General features: G+C 39.0%; 1 long non-coding RNA gene across 4 annotated transcripts in view; it reads right to left on the bottom strand.

The window, feature by feature from the left end:
* Positions 1-19433, bottom strand: part of LOC102981096 (uncharacterized) — a 56587-nt gene that overhangs the window by 4847 nt on the left and 32307 nt on the right. For 3 of the 4 annotated variants that reach the window (XR_449146.3, XR_008617806.1, XR_008617808.1), the window contains exons 2-3: positions 4099-4180; positions 1439-1546 (exon numbers count right to left, since the gene is read on the bottom strand). This is a non-coding gene — a long non-coding RNA (uncharacterized lncRNA). The remainder of the gene's footprint in view (positions 1-1438; positions 1547-4098; positions 4181-19433) is intronic. The other variant, XR_008617807.1, reaches the window with a different exon arrangement.

Genomic DNA, 19433 nt, shown 5'->3' on the forward strand with positions numbered 1-19433 from the left:
GACACTTAACTGCTGGCATTCCTACACTGTCACACAATGCTGAGAATTCTCCCTGTGGCAGAGGCCTCCTTCCCCAAAGAGAACATAGAGAGTTTGTGTTAGAGAAAGAGATGCAAAATCACAACTGTTTTCCAAGATAATAGGCATTGTGCAATATTTTGCAGAGCATATTGAAGGACAGCAAAACCTTCAAAGGATATGGAATAAAGACAACTCAATAATTGAAGTTTGATTTTTTTTAAAAATAAATGTGTAACTCTAGTATAAGAATTATCATGGTTTAATAATATGGGGTCCAAAACAGGAAATAAACATTTCTGCAAAGACATTGTGGGACAGAAGCAACTCAGAACGTTCAGAAAAGGATCAAATAGTGGCCATTATAAATGGTGCTAGAATATATATGCAGATCTGGGAAACAAAGGGTAGCAGTAGTAACGATCTCTCTAACCACCATGCTCAGCTACCCACTTGCAGGTTTTGTGCTTCCAGAACTCATGATGCTAAACTCTGACAACTCAAAGATTCTGGTTCCAAGGAGCAAAACGTTGGTACCAAGGCACAAAAATTGTGTTCCACTGAATCTAAAACTACAACTGCTGCCTGGTCACTTTGGGCTTGTGGACCAGCAGATAAATAAAGGGGTTACCTTCCTGACTGAAATAATTGACCCTGATTATCATGAGGAGTTCGGACACTTATGGAGACTTGTGGTGTCTCTGTGCCATGGGAAAATGGGAAATGGGCAATTTCAAAAACTGGCCAGATAAGGCAAAGACAGCCAAAAGCTCAAACCCCTCAGGGATGAAGGTCTAGTTTCCTCCACCAGGTAAGCAAATGAAATCAGCTCAATTTCAGACCAAGGATAATGAAAATCTAGAATGAATGTGAAGGAAGGAGATGACTAATATCAATAATTGCCTAGGACCAGGGGCAGTCATGGGGAGAGCAGCTTATTCCAATAAGACTCAGTTGACCAAGTGAACTCAGTTTGGAGCTCCAGTGCGTCTGAGTAGTACAAGAGGCAGCCTTCAACATGCATTTATTGTTTTCCACATCACATACCCCTCAAAGTTTTTCTGATTTCAGTCACAACAGTGGGGAAGAGTTCTATACAGTAATCTCAGCTGCACCTTGCACTGGTAGCTTCCCACCTCAAGAACAGGCATCTTTCTGCATTCTGCTTTCACAGCTTTCCCCAAGGTAGTGGGAGTGTGCCTGACTAGTGCGCAAGAAGAGCTACAAGTAGGGGGTAGGAGTTAATGCCCCTGAGGGCCATCCTCAACCACTGGCTCAGGAGAACTGATGTTATATACGCCAGACTCCACGCCTTTAAGGGAGACTATTCTAGTAGGCATTCTGTCTACTTCCTGGAAGTTCCAGGGGAATGGAGACCCTCCCTGTTTCCCATAGCAGCAATTCAGTGAGACATACTTACTTACGCTGGCTTTCCACCGTTCCCTGTTCCATTTCTCTACTTCCTTATTCTGGTGTCCTGGATTCCTTCACAGATGAACTACCAGCATCCAAGGCCTCGTCTCAGATTCTGATTTTAGGAAAGCAAAAATTATGGCAATTCTTTTTTTTTGCGGTACGCGGGCGTCTCACTGTTGTGGCCTCTCCCGTTGCGGAGCACAGGCTCCGGACGTGCAGGCTCAGCGGCCATGGCTCATGGGCCCAGCCGCGCCGCGGCATGTGGGATCTTCCCAGACCGGGGCACGAACCGCGTCCCCTGCATCGGCAGGCGGACTCTCAACCACTGCGCCACCAGGGAAGCCCGGCAATCCTTCTTTTTCTTTTTTTTTTAAAAAAAGAGAGAGACACAAAAAAACTCTTTTGTCTACAAAAATACATCTCTTTCTGGGAGTTCTATGGATTGTAAAAATATTTAGCTTTCCATTATCCAGTTATCCACATTAAAGTTCTTTGGTTTGCCTTTCTTTGATCCTATGTTGTCTTCTCTTTTTGTAAATACCCAGTGACCCCCAGACACTGATCCTAGTTTGGTCACAGGATAGTGATAGTGCAGTCCCCGATGTTCTGTCCCTCACCTCCCCTAATTTTATGTTACAGTGAACAAAGCTGAGACACCACCATACTTCTGGGGTATGTTTTACACTTGCTCAAGAGGTTACAGTTCTTATGTATTTTTCCCAAGTGGCCTGATCTCACAGTCCCTGTGGTTAGTTGTGTTTGTAGGTATTTGGCAATGAATCTAAACATCTAAGTGTGGTCTGCCTTTAGAAAACACTGGACTGTTTAGTCAGAGGCCCTTGATTCCTTTTTAGGATTCTACTTATTATGTTGAGAAACCTCCTACCCTCTCTGGGCAGTTTTTCCATCTGTAATGGAGCTACCCAGCTCTTACCTGTATCTCAGGCTAAAAGAAACAGAATTAATAATAGTTCTAGGAGCCTCTTAGAAGCTTAAATTAGAAATGGCCCTAATTCCACTGCACTTTCTTGTGTTTAAAATCTAAAGTGTTTCTATTAGTTGTTTTATCTTGATGTGGTTGGAAATATACTTTGACTACAAAAGAAGTAAGAGTGATCTTTCATCCTGCTATTTAACAGTTGAATTCTGATGCAGGGAGATTAAATTATTTATAACTGAGAGAAACAAAATCATTTAAAATACTGAAAAGCATGTTAGTTCTTTACATCGCTTTCTGAACCTCATCCTGACCAAATCAATACCAGATTGCTTTCTAACAGCAAGGATGCATTCCTTTGGATAAAACAATGCATCAATCTACAGGACATTTCCAGGAAATGAAGCATGGCATTTAAGAGTGCACTGTTAGAACATACATATAAACCTCTCCAGCACTAAAGCTCTGCGTATGAAAATATAGAGTTGGCAAGAGAGGAGACGTGTGGAAGCAAAGGATTGTACGTGTTGGAAAAGTTCCTTTCCTGTCATTTTACTTTCAGCATGGGAGTGTGTGTGTGGGGTGGGAGGCAGCTTCTGTTTGTGCATTGTTAAGTTGTTCTTAAGAGGTAGTCTGCAGGGACTTCCCTGGTGGCACAGTGGTTAAGAATCTGCCTGCCAATGCAGGGGACACGGGTTCGAGCCTTGGTCGGGGAAGATCCCACATGCCGTGGAGCAGCTAAGCCTGTGCGCCACAACAACTGAGCCCACGTGCTACAACTACTGAAGCTCATGCTAGAGCCCGTGCTCTGCAACAAGAAAAGCCACCGTAATGAGAAGCCGGCACACCACAGTTAAGAGTAGCCCCCGCTCGCCGCTACTAGAGAAAGACCGTGCGCAGCAATGAAGACCCGCCACAGCCAAAAATAAAAAAAAAAATTTAAAAAAAGAGGTAGTCTGCAATGAAAATTAACCCTCATGTATTTTTCTATTAGAGATGGCTTTTAGTTCTGCAGATTCTCTTTAAAGTTCGTTGATAAAAGCTATGGCCCGTTCAGTTATCTTAGCATCAAGCACTATAACAAGATCAGTGACTTATTTTATCTGCAACACTGAGGCGGGGGTGGAAATGCGGAGGGGTGGTGGGCCCACGTGCTACAACTACTGAAGCTCATGCTAGAGCCCGTGCTCTGCAACAAGAAAAGCCACCGTAATGAGAAGCCGGCACACCACAGTTAAGAGTAGCCCCCGCTCGCCGCTACTAGAGAAAGACCGTGCGCAGCAATGAAGACCCGCCACAGCCAAAAATTTAAAAAAAAATTTTTAAAAAGAGGTAGTCTGCAATGAAAATTAACCCTCATGTATTTTTCTATTAGAGATGGCTTTTAGTTCTGCAGATTCTCTTTAAAGTTCGTTGATAAAAGCTATGGCCCGTTCAGTTATCTTAGCATCAAGCACTATAACAAGATCAGTGACTTATTTTATCTGCAACACTGAGGCGGGGGTGGAAATGCGGAGGGGTGGTGGCAGGGGTCATCTTTATTCGGAAGGAGAGGCAGAGGCTCTGGAGAGCAGGCTCTGGTTTGCCGGAGAGCTCTGACAAAGTTCTAGGTTCCAAGATACAACGACAAGGAGGAAGCAAAAAGGCTTGGGAATGAAGGTAGGAAGGTGACAAAAAGAAAAACTGTTTAACAATCATGCCTTGGTAATTTTGCCTAGTGAACTCACAATACGTCCAGGTTAGTGCGAAGGCGACAAAACTCCTCCCTATCAACTCATCCCAGTTTTCCCCGTCGAGTTTGGTCCCCACCTGGAAAAAGAGAGAAAGAGGTTAATTAAAAAGAGCTGTAGGGGGCTTCCCTGGTGGCGCAGTGGTTGAGAGTCCGCCTGCCGATGTAGGGGACGCGGGTTCATGCCCCGGTGCGGGAAGATCCCACATGCAGCTGTAAAAGTAAAACTCTCTATATTACGACACACACACACACACGAGTGTTTAAGCATATCCGTCTCCCATCCTTAATTACCAGTATATTAAAAACATTAGGATACATATCCCCAAATATTAATCTTTTGTAATTATCATGCAATACATTAAGAAATGCACAGAAGAAATTGATGGTTCAGAACAAATGGGGATAATACTTATAAAATTGTTGTTAAAAATGGATGAAATATGCAACAGAGCGCCTGGTGTGTGTGTATAATTTATATAGCTAGTTATGCTAATCTTTGTTCCAATTTTAAAATTGGTCTTTACAAGTGTAATTTAATTTTTGCTAAATTTCAAAAGGTTATGTATGAATATTGCGTTTGAACCATCTTGAATGTTTTAGGAGTACATTTTTTTTCTTGATTTGCTTTTAATTTAATACAATGCACAATGAAGAATGAATTTGCATTTTTTTCTTTTTTCTTTTATTGGGGTATAGTTGTTTTACAATGTTGTGTTAGTTTCTACTGTACAGTGAAGTAGAGTTCCCTGTGCTATACAGCAGGATCTTATTAGTTATCTATTACAGGTACATTCTTGATGAAAGTGGCCATGTCTTAACACATTTATCTTGGGAAACAAGCACTGAACAGCTTTCTCTAAAGTGTAGGGAGAATATCAAACGTGTGTCCTCCATCTAGTGTTACAAATGCTGTCTAAGGTGTTGGTATTGATGGCTACCTGCAAGCCCTTGCCATAAGGCAAGTAGAAATAGAATTTTAACAATTCACACAAAACATTTAGTTGGAAATCCTGGGCATACAGTGAGTCACATTTGATTATGAATTGTAATTTATCTACACTACAATTAGACTGTCTAAATTACCTTCTTACTTACAAAGACAGATGCAGGAAAGACGTCTGTAGATTACTAAGTTCAACAATTTTATCTTATTTCTGCTTCTTTTCCTGAGATAAAAATCAAATATGTAGTAGAGTGTGCACATCAAGTCAGGTCTCTCTCAGTTACCTTGAAAAGTCTATGAGCTCACTCAAAAAATATAATTTTCTGTATTTTTGGCTAAAGTGTATACTCAGACCACCTTACTAAATTCCATGCTGCACTCTTCCAAGCAATGCTGGGCTGTCCATACTGCTGACCCCTTCTTGCTCTGCAAAAACAAACCAACCAACATGGAAGATGGTGTGTCAGTTAGAGCTGGGTTTTGAAGCTCAATTCAGAATCAGTTGAAAAATGTCAGCAGGGATGTGTTTGGATCTTTCCATTGAAGATTAAATTAATTCTTTCTTTTACCCCATGGTATCATGAGTGAAAGCAGTGATGGTAATAAAAGGTACTATTATGTTCTTACTGTGTTCCAAGCAGAATATTCAGCAATTTACACACACATTCAATTCTCACAAAAACCTGCATGAAGAAAGTTTGATAATCTTGAAGTGACTTATCCAAGCTACTCCACTATTAAGTTAAACTGGAATACCAAACTTCTGACTCTTATGCTAAGACTCGTAACCACTATGCTACAATATGGTAGTTCTTAAATGCTCAGTATTAATTCTTTTACCATTTATTCAAGTATTATCTACCAGTTGCGATCAATTGCCAAGCATTTCTTCTAGAATTACATTACCTAGCCTGGAAAGCATTTTTCACTGTCTGGAAGGAAGGTTTTGAGACTTCAAAGATTTGGAAATAAGAGGAAGAAGTAATGAATTAGTCAGGATCTTATAAAACGTTTAATCTGAGGCTTTCCTGACAGGATCTTATATGATTTATAATTTATAGTTTTTCTCTCTGTTTCAGGTAGAAGAAAATAAAGAGGAAATGGTTCTGAAACTGCTTTACAAGTGTTCAGATAAAAACCAAAAAATAAATAATTGCTAACTAACCAATTTATAAAAGAGGAAAAAGGTAAAGATTAGAGATTTTTCTTAACCAAGGATACTAGGCCATATACTACTTGAAGTGTTCAATGTCAAGGATGATATAGTAACCACTTTAATTGAGACTAACCTTGAAAAAAATCATCTAGACACATTTAACAACCTTCTTGCCCATTTCAAACATATAAGGCTTGCTTTTCTATCTTCTTCCAGACAATGGACAATTGATTATTAGGTGGACCACCTACACTTTGGATTATAATTACCATGGATTTTTGCTGCAATATCTTCTTGCTGTTTGATTCATTTTCCATGAATGCAGAGCCATGAAGGATATGGATTTGGGGCCACCTTGTGACAGATTTAGAAAAGTCCTGAGACTGAACCCTGGGATCGGAATTTTGGTTTCAATTACTAAATTGTTACCTTTCAAGAAATATATTTTACAAAAGGGTTTCATATGGTAATGGCTGATTTTTACTAATGAAAGGATGATTACCAGTGGTAATGGCTGATTTTTACTAATGAAAGGATGATTACCAGTGTTATGCTATAGTCAGTTACACATATTGACTTGTTTCTATGTGCCAGCCACTGCCATAAGCCACCTACATATATTATATCATTTCATGCTCACAACAATCCTATGAAGTAAGTGCCATCATATCTCCATTTTACAGCTGATGCAAATGAGGTTTAGAGAGAATAAATAATTTGTGTAAGTTATTGCAGAGAGCAAGAGAGATCTTAGGAAGCCTCAAAATACTCTGGCTGAAGATGTGGGAAAAAAGTTGTTCTATATGAAAGTGCAAAAATGACATAAAAATATTAAGAAGTAAATCAACATATTACCCTTTAGTAACATTTTAAAGCTTCAAATTGCATTTAATTAGCATATTTTGGATTACAGGCTCTGTGTTTATAAATGCACAAAATAACAGAAAAACGCAAAAATCCTGGAAGAAAACCAAAGAACTGATAATATTATGAATAAACTCAACAGAATAGAAATTAAAAAGCATAAATAATTACATGCCCTATCCTTATACCCCTATGATCCTATTTTTGACCTTTCTGTCATGCTAAAAGATGATTTGTGTGTCTATGTGTGTGTGTGTGTGTGTGTGTGAAACAAAGGAGCACATATTTTCTAGTTAAAATTAGTACTAAATACTCTTGAATTCTATTTTCAGTGTACTGGAATTGTCATTGAATCATGTGTCCTATATTTTTTCTTCAGGAATTGCAGACAACATCTTCAAAAGTAGAATTATTAATTCCCCCCTATGTTGTCTGAATTTCCTGTCTCCAGTGATGGCAGTAGACATGGAGTTTCACTGCTCAGATGCCCCTTCATAAAAGAACTTGCTGTTTCTGCTGCAGGGAGCTGCTTTGACCAAGGTCGTGGCCTTCCTGGAGCAGCCTGCATCCAGTAGCTCAGTGAGAGTGCAAAGGTGGGTCATTTCAGTTCTAGGTGGGATGACAATATTTGCTCTGGGGCTTGCCCTGCTGGGTTGTCTAAGTCTATGTAAGGTCTGCAAAGCAATTCGACTGTTCTCCTCTGCCCAATTCCGCTTCCTCACACTTCTTTTCTTAGGTTTTGATCCTTAATAAATGTCTTGAATTCCAAAATCATCTCAGAATTTGCCTCCTGGTTTTTTTTATTGGGATAAAAAGCACATGACATCAAATTTACTACCTTAACCACGTTTAAGTGTACCTTACGGTAGTGTTAACTGTATGCACTTTGCTGTTCAATAGCTCTCCAAAACTTTTTCATCAGAATCTGCTTCCTGAAAAGTCAGTCTGTGATCATACTTTCTCTAATGATCTAAATCTTTTTCAGATGTTTTCAAGTGCAGCTCTTCTTTCTTGGTAATATCCTGAACAGTTTTGCAATATGAAATTGTGAGATTGAAAGATGGCAGAAACCACATAATGCAGAGTATTTGCAATGATCACACCCTCTTTTTTTAAAAAAAAAAATGGGGTCTGTGAATGTTTTTCATGCACCTTGAAGATTCAGGTTTTTCTTTTTTCTAGCCCACATGAGACGCAGACAGGAATTGGAAGGCTCTCTCCTGAGAAGCTGTAAGCAGACAGCTAAAGGTATTTTTTATTGAGAGGCCAAAAGCAATGTGGCAGGTATCTAACAAAGTTTTTACATAAAGTTTTCAGTCCTGAGAATCACATTTGGAGTTTTAGAGTTAATTGTGTTCACTCAAAATTAGAGTTTTAGAGTTAATTGTGTTTACTCAAAATTGATGTCACATCAAAACTCCATGCTTCAGTATCTCTATCTATAAAATTAGAAGGCTAGGCTATTAACAGTGGTTTTCAATCCTATTGTGATAATTTAAAGATGGCTGAGAATTTTTTGCTACTCCTTCCATTGAAAGGTAGAATCTAATAACCCTCCTCTGAAACTGAGTTGATGTTAGTGACTTGCTTAACAAATAGGATGTGGTACAAGTGATACGAAATGACTTTTGAGCTAGAACAGATAAAGGCTTGCAGCTTCACCTTAATCCCTAGGACCACTCTTCTTGGGAGTCTCTGAGCAGACCAGTGTTTTCCCGGGGACTTGAGAGGTAGGGTTGGAGGGAGAGATTACAAGTGGCAGGAGGGTGATGAAACTTTTGAGGGTAATGGATATATTAATTACCAAGATGAATGGTTTCTGGTAATGCAACAATCTGGTGATGGTTTCGTAGACATATATGTATATCAAGGATCATCAAATTATATGTTTTAAATATGTGCAGTTTTTGTAGGAAAAGTATCCCTCATCAAAGCTGGAGAAAGAGAGAGAGAGAGATTGATTAGCTCAGAGAATTTCCTCAGGTGACAGAAAGTCTGGCCCAGAGGACCCACAGCTGGAAAAAAATTCACCTGAATTTCACAACAGAATGAGGCTGACAAAGGCAATACAACTCTTCCTTATTGGACAGGGACACCACAGATTGCATCATTGACCCCTGGACTCCTAAAAAGTGATTGCTTTCATGAAAGTGTTTGTTTCTGGTGCTGCATCTGAAAAGAAAGGCATCAGCTGCCTCTGCTACCACCCAATGCCAGTTAAGCTAGCTCTTCCAGGTGAGTTTCAACACAGACCATCTTCACCATCTTCTCTTTAGGTACTGAATCCTACTGGGACTTCTCAGATAAGCCCAGAAGCATCTATTAAAATTCATAAAAATCTTTTTGAAAGGGAAAAAGTGGTTTCTTTCTTATTTTTAACAGCTTTTGGTAAGTGGTATTATCATCTCATAATCTAACTATGAAACCCTGGCTTCACAACAAGCTGAACAGTTCATAACAGGGTATGGAAACTAAGTATTTGTCAGCCAGCCTTAGTTGACCAATAGAAGTTTGGAAACCCACAGTCAGCCACATTTTCCCCAGGATCCTTTTGCACTATGACAACTTGAAAGGTATTCTCATGATGAGATACCATAATAATTATATTGGTCAACTGTTCATTAATAGATGTTCTTAGACCACTGGTCTCTACCAAAAATAATTCTCCAAGATTGTTTAATAGCCTTCAGTTACTCAAAGTTACCGTTTCTTGTTTCCCTTATATATATATATCCAGTATTCTTTCCATCTAGAGAATATACCTCAACCCTAGCACAAATCTTCCCCTCTAGTTTATCCTTCTATTTCCCAATTACTTGAGCTTCTCTTAAATAAAAGCTATTTAGATCCAACTCATGGGGTTTTCTATAATGATGCCCAGGAGAGGAAAGGTGTATGCTTTATTTTTTTCCCCATCTCTATATTCTATGAGGTAATTAAATTTCATTGGCATGCTGTGGCACTAATATACCTGGACTTTAAAGAGAATAAAAATAGTCTTGTCAATGCCCCTTCTTCCTACTATAAATTTTAGATCTATATGACCAGAGTAACCAGGTCTATCTCTTTCTTTAATCCTACAGTTTATTCAAGGAATTTTATCTTCTCCAAAGTATATCTTGTTTTGGAGACCTCAAAACTTCTACCAGGGACATTATCACACTCCCAATTGCCAGTTCTAGCTTCTAGCCTCAGGATAATACAACCTTTTAAAAAGTGCTTTGAAAGTAGGTATTCATAGGCGCTTACTTACAGATTAGTTCCGATGATCCTCCTTCTTACCGCCTTGGACAGTTCCCCTGAAACCCAGTACACCTCACTCTCCATCAGCTATATCCTGTCTATATATCCAGATGCTCTGTTGCAGATAGAAAGTAATTTAGAAAGCTACTTCATCATCTCCAAAGTGGTTATATAAAGTTACATTCCCCTTTGGGCGAAGTATGAGTTCCCATTTCTCCGTATACTAATGCTCAGAGTTATTCGATATATTATTTTTTAGTACTTCGTTGTGGTTTAATTTGCATTTCCCTGATGGGCAATGAGCATTAACATTTTCTCACATGCATATTGGCTTACATTAAGTTTTACTTCCCTGTGAATTGCCAATATTTGTTCTCCCACATTTGGTAGTAGATTGTCTTTTTCTTCTTGCTTTGTTATCATTAATTAACCGAATAAGCTGAAAACACATTGTGGAAAAATGAAATTTTCATCGCGTTTTAAATGAACCTGTTGGAGACACATTTCAGATGTACCCAAAGTATCTCTGACTGAACTAAGTCTTAACAGGAATACTTTTCAATCTGCTTTACCTTTATTCACAGTTTCCAGTCTTTCTCCTAACTATTGCACCAAACTACTCCCATCAACTCTAATATGCCTTGATATACATGTAGTTCTATATATCTGTATGTCTGTAGATATATAAGAATACTTAAATTTTCATCCAGCTTTGAACCCTCTAGCTATATAACCATTAGCATATCGCTTAACCTCTCTGTGCCTCGGTCCCTTCATCTGTTAAATTTAGAAATGATACTACCTACTTTGGGTTGTTATGAGGACTGCAAATATGCAGATAAGATATAGAATAATGGGGGCTTCCCTGGTGGCGCGGTGGTTGAGAGTCCGCCTGCCGATGCAGGGGACGCGGGTTCGTGCCCGGGTCTGGGGGGATCCCGCATGCCGCGGAGCAGCTGGGCCCGTGAGCCATGGCCGCTGGGCCTGCGCGTCCGGAGCCTGTGCTCCGCAGCGGGAGAGGCCACAGCAGTGAGAGGCCCGCGTACCGCAAAAAAAAGATATAGAATAATGATAATTAGACAGAAGTATATAACACACAGAAAGCATTCCAACTTCTACTCATTCCCTTGCTTAAGTTTTCCTTATGTTTTTAACAGTTTATTGATGGATTCAAAGATAGTTTAAGATAATATTTAATATAGCTTTGAAAGTTATCTTCAGGAGTCAATCTAGCTACTTGTTCCATTTGATAGAAACAGAAGTCTATAGAGTTATGTTTCAAGCCCATAATTCTATGCCTTATTTCCTTATAAGAGTGACTATATCCACTCTTATAACCCTTGAAAAAGTTCATTTCTCATTAGGATATGTAAAGCATTTAGGAAGAAAAGCATTTTGGTTTCTGAAAATGGTTACTAACATAGATATTCATCCTATTGTCTACTGTCAACTCACTTGTCAGGCCAGTCTCTTATCTGGGAGAAAGTGGATAATCATCAGACCCTCTCCTAAGGCTAATAATCTGCCCCAACTGGACAGCACGTATAGCTTTGGATAGACTGTAGATTCAAAATGAAGAGAAATTGGATCTAAGGAAGAAGAAGCCATCTGTTTGAAGCCAAATTGTTAGTGGAAGTAACCACATGGTCATATTTTTAAACCTCAGTTAACTATAGATGTAATCTCACAAAGCTGTCTTGAAACAAACAACAGCAGGAAGCAGCAAATGGGAAAACAAATTCTTCAAGTGCTATGGATCCAAGATAATCAGAACTTCTAACACAATCAATATCCTGGCTAGTCCAAACCTTATAATATCTACATTATGCCTTATGATCTGTACAACATAATTTAGTCTGGGTGTCCTGAAGGTAGCATGATAACAGAGCATAATAGCTAGAACTAAACATCCTGACTAGATCTAACCAGGTTATCTTTCATTTGAGCATCTGCCTGGCTTTACTATCCTGTTACTACTCCGATTAACTCTACAAGTTATTTAACCTCTTTGAGCCTCAATTTTCTCATTGATAAAATGGGGATACCATCTACTTCATGGCACTGTTGTGAACAGTTAATAAGATGTAAACTGTATGGCACAATTTAGATACACAATAAAAGCTAGTAAATTTACCCTCAGGATCATATAATCAGAGGATTTTGCTTCATATGTGTAAATTTCATTTCCTTAACTGACTGATAATCTCAACATCAATTGTGTTTCCTCTCCCCTTCCACTGGGAGCCTAGGAGGGCTAGCCTTGCTAGGCATAGCCACTGGTTGATAGATAGTCTGAAGTCAGCCTTGAGAACAAGTATCTAAACTGTGAGGACTTTTGCTAATAACCCATTATGAGGACTTGAGAGAAAATTCCCAAACTAAGAGGCTCAAGTATATAAACCCTCTCCGGAATTAGTTCTGTATTTTGAAAATAAAGGTGTAACAGTTTCCATAGAAGATTTTAAATTTTCTAAGTCAAAATGTGATTCATAAAAGAAAAAGCTTTCAAGAAAAGTTTACATCTACAAGGAGGGAAGGGAGGGATGAAGGAAAGGAGGAAAAGAAGGAAAGAAAGGAGAGAGGAAGAAAGGGAAGAAGGAAGTAGAGAGAATGGAGCAAACATATATATTTCCAAACTACCAAAATGGTAGGAGAAAAAGAATCTGTCTTTGGGAACATATGAATAAATATGTTTTTAAAAGTTTAAAAAATAAAACTTGATGTTGACAAATGACATTTATCTGAATAAAATAATGACAACCTATGGTAGAGAATAAATAATTTTGACCGGGGCTTCCCTGGTGGCGCAGTGGTTGAGAGTCCGCCTGCCGATGCGGGGGACACGGGTTCGTGCCCCGGTCCGGGAAGATCCCACATGCCTCGGAGTGGCTGGGCCCGTGAGCCATGGCCGCTGAGCCTGCGCGTCCAGAGCCTGAACCCTACAATCTAAGTACATATGTTATATTATATTCGAACTAAGTTACATTTGAAAATAATATTTTATATGACTATTTAAAAACTTAAAGAATTTTTACATGTCCTCACAATTCTCTTGTGTGATACAAAGTGGCATATTTTTATCCCACTTTAGAAATTCAGGAGAAACTAAACACAGTGGTTGGTTTCCAGCCCAGCACAGCCTTCAAAGCTACTGTCTCAGTCTGGTTATCCCTAAAAGCTGTCACTCAGGTATGGATTCAAGTGTCAATAGTTTATTTTGGAAGTGATCCCAGTAAACAAGAGCGGTGGGTGAGGGGGATAATAGCAAAGGAAAGAGAAGGCAACCAATAAAGTGTCAGTTACTGCTATGTGTTAATTGGAACTTCACTGGAAACCACATACAGCATGTTTCAGAGTTATCCCACCTGAGGGGTGAGGGAGCTGGGCTATTTACACACTACTCTAGTGAGCCATTAGTTAAAGGCTGCTTCCAGGGGCATTAATTTCCCAGTATTTCCAGCCTTTGGTTCTGCTGTTATAGTGGACTCCAGTGGCCAGAGAAAACCCTGAAAGACTAAATACAGTGAGTACTGAAGTAGTGAGGATAGGGTGATATGGGTGGGGATAGAACAGAATTGGCTAGAGCTCTGATTTTATTTACTTGAATTTCATGAGCATATTCACTGAGAAATTTTTGGAAACCATGGAAGAATTATCCTTTAATTTTTTTTATCATTTTTTTTCTCATTCCTCAAAGCTATCAATAGCAAACAATGAATTAAGAGTAAAGGAACTTGGACTTCCCTGGTGGCGCAGTGGTTAAGAATCCTTCTGCCAATGCAGGGGACACGAGTTCGAGCCCTGGTCCGGGAAGATCCCACATGCCTCAGGGCAACTAAGCCTGTGCGCCACAACTACTGAGTCTGCGTGCCACAACTACTGAAGCCCGTGCACCTAGAGCCCACGCTCCACAACAGAGAAGCCACCGCAATGAGAAGCTTGCGCACTGCAATGAAGAGTAGCCCCCGCTCCCTGTAACTAGAGGAAGAAGACCCAACACAGCCAAAAATATATAAATTAATTAATTTTTAAAAAACGGGCAAAGGAATTTTTTGTTGTGCTGTTTTCTTTATTTTGAGAAATTAATAGTTTTAGGTTTACTGATTTGCTCTACATTTTCAGTTATTAAAAAAGCAAAATTGCTACTGCTGCTATTTTTTTTCTATTATTGAAGAGGCAAATATATGAAAGAAAACTTTTAAGCAGCAGCAAAAAAGGGGGGTTAGAGTTAGTAAGATTCCATCAGGTAATTGAGGAGCTGAGTTTTCTGAATTTTCCTTATTAGTTGCATGATAAAGAATTTTAATTGAGAAAAATCAGCTCACCTCCTCAAAACTATCTGTATAACTGTCTGCACCCACTTTTGCTGAAGGTCTAGGCAGAGATACAGGTCTTTGTGAATTAGCTTAAAAAAAAAGATTTGGAGGATGAATTATTTACCTGTTTTAGATATTCCTTTGTTATTGAAATCACAGTCCTTTGAGTTCAGCGGTGAACTGAAATGGTGCCAACAGGATTTCTTTACAATTTTCTGGAAGCCACGGCAGCACTTCACTTAACATTGCCAAAGGCCATTGGACCGAGCAGTCACAGGGAAAGGAATTCCCAGATTACCTGGAGTCAGATTTCTAGGGTTAGCCAGCATGCAACCTAGAGTTGCTTTGATCACACTAATTCCCAATTCAAACTTAATAATTATTTCAGAAATTTTGTCCTGCTTCTCCAATTACTTTAACTCTACAGGATGGAGGTTAACCCGCTCCCCAGGCTGTGTTTTGGAACCTGCTTATATCAAATAAATGAAACTACTGCTCTAGGATTCAGAAGTAAGGCAACACTGGAACCAAAACTAAACAGACATCAGTACCACATTTTCATCAAGACAGAGATATTTCTCGTTTTTGTTGACCGCTGAACACCTAGCACCTAGATATTCTACATTTGCAGATGCAAAATAACTCAGCACTTTTAAATACATGATTTCTCAACTTTTATAGCGTGATCTATTCTGAATCATTCTTCATTCTCTGATACATTTTGGATAGAAAGGAGTGGAATGTGTCATCACCCACTGGCATTGAAACACTGCACTCATACTTGACACAATGGAAGCAGTGAAAACAATAAGGGAACAGGTACCGGTTTCATTAAAAGTCATAACTCTGCTACATACTCTTTAAACTCTAATATGATGATTTGGAGGTCCACAAAAAAAGTCTTAATTTTAAGAAACAGATTGCTACAAATAAAAGATTACTTTTTGGCCAGGCCTTGACATCCATTTCCTTTTTTAAAAAATGATTTTCACTGACTACTTTGAATAACTTTCTATATGAAGATTCTTATTTGTAGTTTTCAAAATTAATGTTGAACCTCCATATGACAATTTTTCTTCTACTTGATTTTGCAGAATCCTCTGTGACACCATAATGGTATTTACAGGAGGTCAGCTATGATCTCATCAACAAAGAAATCACCTTTACAAAGAATTAATAGAAATATATACTATTTCACAGAGATGTGTTACGTTTAAGAAAAATTCTTTAATGCTAATAAAAGAAAAAATTCAAGTGCAGAAACCACACGTTAAAAACAAGATATTGGCCTTCCCTGGTGGCGCAGTGGTTGAGAATCCGCCTGCCAATGCAGGGGACACGGATTCAAGCCCTGGTCTGGGAAGATCCCACATGCCACGGAGCAACTGGGCCCGTGAGCCACAACTACTGAGCCTGCGCGTATGGAGCCTGTGCTTCTCCACGAGAGGCCGCGATAGTGAGAGGCCCGCGCACCGTGATGAAGTGTGGCCCCCGCTTGCCGCAACTAGAAAAAGCCCTCGCACATAAACGAAAACCCAATGCAGCCAAAAATAAATAAATAAATTAATTAATTAATTAACTAATTTTTTTAAAAAAAGACAAGATATCATTTGTTGTAGAGCAGGATCTCAGAAGGGTCTAGGATCCATCATGGGGTCTTCAAAACAGATAGGAAATGATAGTTGTCTGAACCTTTGTTAACAGAATGCTAAGTAAAAATATATGGGTTACCTGGTTTGATGTTAATGGACAATATTTATCAACTGTGGCTCCCAGTGGAATATAATATAAATTATAAATGGATTTAGGTATATATAGTGATACATAGGTCTATAAAATTCAAATAGTATTCAGACATATAAATATATTTTTAGCAACCAAATGCTTATATCAATTCAAATATTACACCTTCCTTAGAAAAATAGAGATACAGCCTAAATATTTCAAAATCTAATTCAATCAGAGCTGACTTGTACATTAAGCATAGTAGACACAGTGCCTAGGGCCCACAATAATTTTAGGGGCCTTTGAAAATATTTTGATTTCTTTTAAAATCAAAAAAGAAACAAAGATTTAGAGTCAAAAAAAGTGTTATTTTTTTCTCACAACAGAAAAAGGTGAAATTTTTTGGACCCACAAAAATCTACTAAATTTTCCCTGAAGCAGAAAAAAAGGTGAAGTATTTAAAGTTATATCAAAAACTATTTTTAATATTGATATCATTATGATAGGAGAACCCCACAAAGGTAAATTGTCTAGGGTCCATGGAAGTCATTTTGCAGCCCTGTCAACGTTAAATGAATTTTTTTTGTTTGTTTGAATAAAAATAAAACTTTGTTCTTAAAGCAGTTTTGATCAGATTTAAAGCCCCTAGCTTTCTGAGGATCATAGTTATACAAAAGAAAGCTCTAGTGATCAGAAGGTTGTGCCTACCTTCACACAGTGCTACAGAAAGCATGGAACTGCCAAGAAAGCAAGAGAGCTATGGTCAGCTTGGAAGTCATGTTTACCCTGGATCCTTTCTTTCCAGTGTCCTACAGCCCCAGACACTGGTGTGCTTGGCTGTTTCTGAGGAATTGTGTTGGCTGGAGTGCTCCTGAGGCTTTTTATATTATTGCAACCCTAAAGGTGTGTGGGACCTCATCTTTGCACTATGTCACTGGAAATTACACAAAATCCAGTATGTCCCCCTGCACTTTGAAACTAACCCAAACAAACACTCCTAGGTCTCAAAAAATTTTCAGCATGCTTAAAGTTTAACTGATTTGGTATAAAACTATTTTGTTCAATGTACATGTCTTAATCTGTTAGGGCTGCTGTAACAAAAATACCATAGGCTGGATGGCTTAAACAAGAAACATTTATTTCTCAGAGTTCTGGAGGCTGGGAAGTCTGAGACCAAGGTGCCAGCAGATTGGGTGTCTGGTGAGAACCCACTTCCTGGTTATAGGCAGGCTTCTTCTTACTGTGTCCTCATATGGCAGAACAGAACGGGTGAGAGAGGTCTCTAGGGTCTCTTTTATAAGGGCTCTACAGGAATACCTCATTGGATTGTGTTTTGCTTTATTGCGTTTTGCAGACATTGCATTTTTTTTACAAATCAAAGGTCTGGGGCAACCCTGTATCAAGCAAGTCTTCTGACGCCATTTTTCCAACAGCATTTGCTCACTTTGTGTCTCTGTACCATATTTTGGTAATTCTGGTAATATTTCCAACTTTGTCATTATTATTCGATTTGTTATGGTGATCTGTGATCAGTGATCTTTGATGTAATTATTGTAGTTGTTTTGGGGCACCACAAACCATGTACATATAAAATGGTGAGCTTAATCAATAAATGTGTGTGTTCTGACTGCTCTACTAACCAGCTATTCCCCCATCTCTCTCCCTCTCCTGGGCCTCCCTATTCCCCTGAGACACAACAACTTTGAAATTAGGTCAATTAATAACCCTGCAATGACCTCTAAGCCTTCAAGTGAAGAGTCTCACATCTCTTACTTTAAATCATAAACTAGGCATGATTAAGCTTAGTGAAGAAGGCATGTTGAAAGCCAAGGTAGCTTGAAAGCTGGGCCTCTTGTGCCAAACACTTAGCCCAATTGTGAACGTAAAGAAAAAGTTCTTGAAGGAAATTAAAAGTGCTCCTCCAGGGAACACACAAATGATGAGAAAGCGAAACAGCTTTATGGCTGAAATGGAGAAAGTTTTAGTGGTCTGGACAGATGATCAAACCAGCCACAACATTCCCTTAAGCCAAAGCCTATCCAGAGTAAGGCTCTATCTCTCCTCACTTCTGTGAAAGTTGAGAGAGGTGAAGAAGCTGCAGAGGAAAGGTCTGAAGCTAGCAGAGGTTTGTTCATGAAGTTTAACGAAAGAAGCCATCTCCACAGGATAAAATTGCAAAGTAAAGCAGCAAGTGCTGATGTAGAAGCTGCAGCAACTTATCCAGAAGATCCGTCTAAGATAATTAATGAAGGTGGTTACACTAAACAACAGATTTTTCAAAGTAGATGAGACAGCCTTCTATTGGAAGAAGATGCCATCTAAGACCTTTACAGCTAGAGAGAAGTCAATGCCTGGCTTCAAAGTTTCAAAGGACAGGCTGACTCTTTTGACTCTCAGGGCTAATCAGCTGGTGACTCTACGTTGGAGCCAATCCTCATGTACCATTCTGAAAATCCTAGGGCCCTTAAGAATTATGCTAAATCTACTCTGCCTATGCTCTATAAATGGAACAAGAAAGCCTGGATGACAACACATCCATTTACCAACATGGTTTACTGAATATTTTAAGCCCACTGTTGACACCCACTGCTCAGGAAAAAAAAAAATCTTTTCAAAATATTAATGCTCATCGACAATGCACCCAGTCACCTGAGAGCTCTGATGGACATGTATGATTATGATTAATGTTGTTTTCCATGCCTGCTAACACAATATATATTCTGCAGCCCATGGATCAAGGAGTTATTTCAACTTTCAAGTCTTATTCTATAAGAAATATATTTCATAAGGCTACAGCTGTCATAGACCACTAGTGATTCCTCTGGTGGATTTGGGCAAAGTCAATTGGAAACCTTCTGGAAAAAATTCACCATTCTAGATGCCATTAAGAATTTTCACGATTCATGGGAAGAGGTCAAACTATCAACATTAACAGGAGTTTAGAAGAAGTTGATTCCAACCCTCATGGATGACTTCGAGGAGCTCAATACTTCAGTGGAGATGTGGTGGAAATAGCAAGAGAACTAGAATAAGAAGCAAAGCCTGAAGACGTGACTAAATCGCTGCAATTGCAGGATACAATT

This window comes from Physeter macrocephalus, chromosome 7 (assembly GCF_002837175.3).
Source record: "Physeter macrocephalus isolate SW-GA chromosome 7, ASM283717v5, whole genome shotgun sequence".
NCBI lineage: Eukaryota > Metazoa > Chordata > Mammalia > Artiodactyla > Physeteridae > Physeter > Physeter macrocephalus.